At 44.5% G+C, this 6,040-nt stretch overlaps 1 long non-coding RNA gene across 1 annotated transcript; it reads right to left on the reverse strand.

The window, feature by feature from the left end:
- Positions 1-1,305: 1,305 nt before the first annotated feature.
- On the reverse strand, positions 1,306-1,975 carry LOC122000108. The gene is made up of 3 exons (XR_006116946.1): positions 1,963-1,975; positions 1,773-1,873; positions 1,306-1,346 (listed from the first exon to the last, which is right to left on the reverse strand). It is a non-coding gene; the product is annotated as an uncharacterized LOC122000108 (long non-coding RNA).
- Positions 1,976-6,040: the final 4,065 nt, after the last annotated feature.

Consider the following 6,040-nt stretch of genomic DNA (forward strand, 5'->3'; position numbering starts at 1 on the left):
GAAATAAAACCGGAACACAAAGTCAAATACACACATACCATATACCCCGATAAACATAAACAAAATGCGAAGACTGGTCTTCTAATGTGATATGGGGACCGGCAGTCAGGATACTCCAAGCGACTCCATAAACAACCTGCTACCTAAAAAAGATAGTGTCCACGGGGGTGAGTTCAACAACTCAGCGAATACCTAGTTGACATGTATAGTAAACTATAACAAATGGTAATAACTATGGAGTACAGTCTCCTGAACAAAAGAAGGTAATGCATAATAGAAAAGGCTAAAGAGTACTGTACTCACTAGGGCCACCTATCAGAATAACCAGGTTGTCAGATCGGAAGTGTCATAAATCCTGAATGCATGTCAAACATATGCATCCATCCAAATGCAGCATATAAGTGCAGCAAACACAAGCAGTAAATGCATAAATGCGTATGATGCCAATGATGCGTCCTGGTCACCCCTGACGCCAGTCAGTCATCTCACACACAATGGTGAGACCGAGTGGGTAGGGCTGTGACAACCGTGCACGCTACCATCACTACACCCGATGAGTGAGTGAGTGGACGGGATGCTGTCGGATGACCCCAAATCATAAATGGGGAGCTCAATACTCTCATCTCCCGGTACATGATAACGGGGAGGTATCTCTGCCGGCTACCACGCTGAGTCACCTGACCAACGGAGCCAAACAGAGTCCACCGTCTGCCGGCTACTACGCTGCTACACTAAATGCCAGCGGAGCCAAACAGAGCGGAACTGTCTGCCGGCTACCACGCTGAGTCACCTGACCAACGAAGCCAAACAGCAGAACCGCCACACACCTGCCTGATATACCACTAATCCATGAGTAGTGGTATGTGCAGTATATGTAACTAGCGATGTGCTCTACCATAGTGGAGCCGACAATCGCGCAGCATGCAATCATGATGCATGACACTAAGCATAGCGATAAACTGATCAGCATAACCATATCCATATATATAACATGAGTATCGTAATATCGATGGTCAAATACGAAGAACTAAAGTACACAAGTCAGATAGGATATCAACAACCTAGATCCTGAACATAACAAGCATGGTATGTCACTACCTCACTGAGCATATATATAATCATATGGATACTAGCATAAAATGCATAACAGGAGAGCAAACAAGCATGTAACGAGTATCCGGTAGTGACGTACCGAAATAAGGACGAACATAATTATTACTAAAGGCTATAACCTACTAGACATATCAACAAGACATATCAAAAAGATAAGTCAAGGTACCCGCCTCCGATAAGAGTATCGTATCGGGTCCAATCCGACATCGAGATGCTCGTCTCGCGTCAAAGTCCTGTGTCAATAATACATATACATTTTTATTTAGCTAACAATTCATTAAATAGCTAAATAAAAATCCGTACGACTAATTTAGGGTAAAACCCTAATCACATCATCCAAATCAACCAACATAATTGATTGTATTCATTAAACCTTACCTTAGGATCAAACCAAAAAGGAAGATCACAGTGGTTAGTGCTCTCACCGACAATGTCTGCCAAGTAAAACACCATACAGGGCCTACACAGAAGTTAATGTAATTAACCCTATGCTTACCTAATAAAAAGCAATACCAATAACTCAAATTCTGATCTACCTAATGTCACATGGTTAGTTCTGTCAAATCTGCTGAAACTGAACAAAACTAGCACTGATCTAATACTTAGACATTTCATTGCTCAAACCATACAAATCATTTAATTCATCTTCAAAAACTCACCTAGATTTGGAGACTCCTCAGTTGAGCCACGGAAGAGATACTTGCAGACAGAAATTCATGGCCAAAGCTACCGTAAAGCTGCTACCAAGGCAAAGCCGGAGCTACAACCATCACCCACCAACTTAGCACAAAACTCTTATACAAAAATTGGAATTCAGATCTCTATAAATCCAAAACCAAAATGCCTTACCCAATTTCTGTGACGGCAGTTTCCTCTCTGCAAGCGATTCAACAAAAGCAGATAGATGAGATGAGTGAAGAAAGAACCGGCAATAGAAAAGCTAGGGCGCGGCGCAGATGGCGAATTAGCTCCGACCGACCAAAGGAAGTATGCTTAGCTCTTGGCCGGAGAGGAGTTCGGCCATGGACTCGAGAGGAAGAGGAAGAACCTCTGCTTTGGCTGGTTGCGTGGATGAACGACAACCGCGATGTCGGGATCACAGCTAGGGAAGAGATGACCGGCGGCGTTAAGTGGCTAGGGCACGAACACTAGGCAAAGGAGAGGTGCTCGGCTGCCGGCGCTCAGAAGAGGAGAATGAGGGCCGGCGCTATGGCTGAGAGGTCGGCAGATCGAGGTCAGTGTCGCGACGACCAGAGGAGAGGAAGAGGAGAGGGAACTGTTGCGTGGCGGTTTTGGCAATAGGGTCGGCGACTCGGTGTTCGGGAGAAGGGAATAAGAAAAACAAGGAAAAAGAAAAATAAAAATCGAACTTTTCCTCTTTAAATTAGGTAGCCTAAACTGGCTTTTCCCGGACCCCGTTTTTATCCCCGTTAACTTGTCCATACGAGCTCCGAAAAATTCCCGAAAAATTTCCAAAAATTTCGGAAAATTCCCTTATTATTATTCTCTATTTTTTTCTGGTATTTAACATTCTCCCTCACTAATAAAAATTTGGTCCCCAAATTTCAGTATCTACCATCAGCAAATACTAACAACAGGTAAAGCGTATAAATGTTGAACGGTAAATTAAACCACATACCTCAAGTGAAAAGGTGGGGGTATCGAGCTCGGATCGTATCCTCGAGCTCCCAGGTAGCCTCCTCGTCCGTATGATGCTGCCATCCGACTTTAACTAGGCGGATAGTCTTGTTCCGCAACTGACACTCTTTCTAGTCAAGAATCTGTACCAGAACCTCCTCATCAGTGACGTCAGCCTGAATAGGAACTAAGATATCTGTCATCACATACGTCAGTTCGGGTACGTATCTCCTCAACATAGACACGTAGAACACATCGTACACGCCTACCAAGGACGGTGGTAGTGCTAGCCAGTAAGCTACCACTCCAATCCTCTCCATGATCTGGAAAGGTCCAATGTATCGCGGAGCTGTCTTACCTCTGAGGCCAATCTCTTCACCCCTTTTCATGGGTGAAACTCGTAGAAATACATGGTCGCAAATGGAGAACTCTAAGAGTCTCTGACTCCGGTCAGCATAACTCTTCTGGCAGTCCTGTGCCTTTGACATCCTCCGTCTGATAGTACGGACCAACTCTACCTCCTACTGAGCTCTATGAGGTCCCAACAGCTGGGCCTCCCCAACCTCATCCAGAGGGTGGGTGTCGGATAAGGCCTACCATACAACACTTCAAACGGTGGCATTTGGATAGCTGAATGCAAACTGTTGTTGTAGACGAACTCTACCAATGGCAAATGGTCCTCCCAACTACCCCTAAAATCTAATACACAAGACCCCAGCAAATCCTCTAGAGTCTGAATGGTCCGCTCTAACTGTCCATCTGTCTACGGATGGAAAGTTGTACTGAAACAGAGCTGCATGCCCAAGACCTGCTGCAGACTCTGTCAAAAAAACAAGACGTGAACCGGGGTCTCTATCTGAAATAATAGTCAACGGAACACCACGTGATCCGATGATCCCCCAGCAAAACAGATCTACCAATCGATCCAGGAAATCAGTCCTCCAGATCGCTAACGAGTGCGCGGATTCGGTTAATCGATCAACGATTACCCAAATCGCATCATGACCTCGTCGTGTTCTAGATAGACTCACCACAAAGTCCATGGTAATATGTTCCCATTTCCACTCAGGAATAGGAATCCGCTAAAATAATTCGACAGGTATCTGGTGCTCATACTTCACCTACTGACAAACCAGACATCTCGCTACAAATTTTGCGATGTCTTTCTTCATACCGTTCCACCAATAAGAACGTCTCAAATCTCGGTACATATGGGTACCGCCTGGGTGGATCGCAAATCGAAAGTGATGAGTCTCCTGAAATAGCTCCTGTAAGACCGGATGAGACTGAGGTACGCACAATCTGCCTCGGGAGTATATAATACCCTCCTCGTCTCGGGTGAACTCGGTCTGCTGCCCGGAAGCTATCTGGCTGCAAATAAATTACAAATACTGATCAGCAGCCTAGGGCTCTCGTATCCTCGTCCTGATCAATGACTGAGCAATCATGGTAACCAGAGTACCCTGCTCTGTCTGCCCTTACCCCTCAAGGCCCAACTCGGAGAAACCTTGAATCAAGTCTGTGACCACAACTCGGCGGCAAGCTAAAGTCCCTCTGGACTTCCTGCTAAGTGCATCGGCAACTACATTAGCTCTCCCTGGGTGATAGCTAATGGTACAATCAAAATCCTTCAGGAACTCCATCCATCTCCTCTGTCGGAGATTAAGTTCCTTCTAAGTAAAACAGATATTTGAGACTCTTATGGTCAGTGAGAATCTCAAATGTAACGCTATATAAATAATGTCGCCAAATCTTCATGGCAAACATAATGACGACTAGCTCCAGATCATGTACAGGGTAGTTCTTCTCATGCTCCTTCAACCGACAAGAAGCATAGGAGACTACTCTATCGTGCTGCATCAGAACAGCGCTCAAACCCTGAATAGATGCGTCGGTGTAGAGGACATATCCGTCCTCTCCAGAAGGTAAAACCAAAACTGAAGTCGATACTAATCTCCGCTTCAGCTCTTGGAAGCTGGTCTCATAGTCCTCGGACCACATGAACTTCACGCCTTTCCTGGTCAGGCGTGTCAGTGACATAGTTAACCGTGAGAAACCCTCAACGTATCTCCAGAAATATCGAGCCAAACAAAGGAAGTTGCGAGCCTCTTCTATAGACTCCGTTTACTCCCAACGGTAACAACCTCGATCTCCTGTGGAAGCACAGTATACTCCTACTGGTCATCATGTGTCTCAAACATCTCACAGAAGACACCCAAAACATGCACTACTGATCGTCGCATATAGATGTTCTCGTCGAAACATCTCTAGATCTATGCAAAGGTGGTGCACGTGACTCACCTCGGATCCGTAATAAATCACAACATCGTCCACAAAGACAATGGAAACTGATCCATACATCCTAGACATACCAAAATCATCGAGTTCCTGAAAACATCTAAGGCTCTGTAAGCCCTAATGATAAAACCAAAATACATAATGTCCGTATCACAGACATTCCTAACCATAAGATCCTCGACAATAAACAAATCTGATCACCAACGATATAAATCACCAAAGAATAGATCCTCCAGTGTGAGAGTAACGCTCCATCACACGAAATACCACATATGTAGGAGTAACACTCCATTACAAATAATCCATAACATGTATCTGCAATAGATATGGGAGCAATACTCCGCTACAAGCAATCCGCAATATGTGGGAGCTATGCTCCACCACAAACAACCCAAGATATGTGGGAGCTACGCTCTACCACAAACAAACCTAAGTGCCCAAGGCACCTAACTATCTAGCCAGAGACTACATGGGGTCGCTACACCACAGATCACCGTGGGTAGCCTAGGGTACCACAATCCAGTAATCAAATCAAACCCATCGTCAACTCTATCCACATCGTAGTGAGTCACCCACTGATAAGAAAATTAGTCGACAGGGTAATCCAACAAATGACATAATGCAGAGACACTCCACATCCTGCATTCAACATAGGTAGAATCATCATGCTGCTACCAACACCTGGCACACATGCATACACAACATATGTATGATCTACATAATCCTCCAATTAATACACACCAAAGATACTCACAACATAGGTATAAATCATCGTAACACCTCCAACAATGCATACTAAACCGTTTGCATATATCAACCTAAGTATAATCGGCAATACACCTCCATTAATACTCACAACACATACCAATTGAGTATAATCACTTAATACTTCCAATAGAGTCTAATAGACCCTAGTGTATCCATAAATCAAATATAATCCACAAAATACCTCGAATCTTATACCGAACACATCTGCACATAGCATATCTCT

The sequence above is a fragment of the Zingiber officinale genome, chromosome 7A (genome assembly GCF_018446385.1).
Source record: "Zingiber officinale cultivar Zhangliang chromosome 7A, Zo_v1.1, whole genome shotgun sequence".
NCBI lineage: Eukaryota > Viridiplantae > Streptophyta > Magnoliopsida > Zingiberales > Zingiberaceae > Zingiber > Zingiber officinale.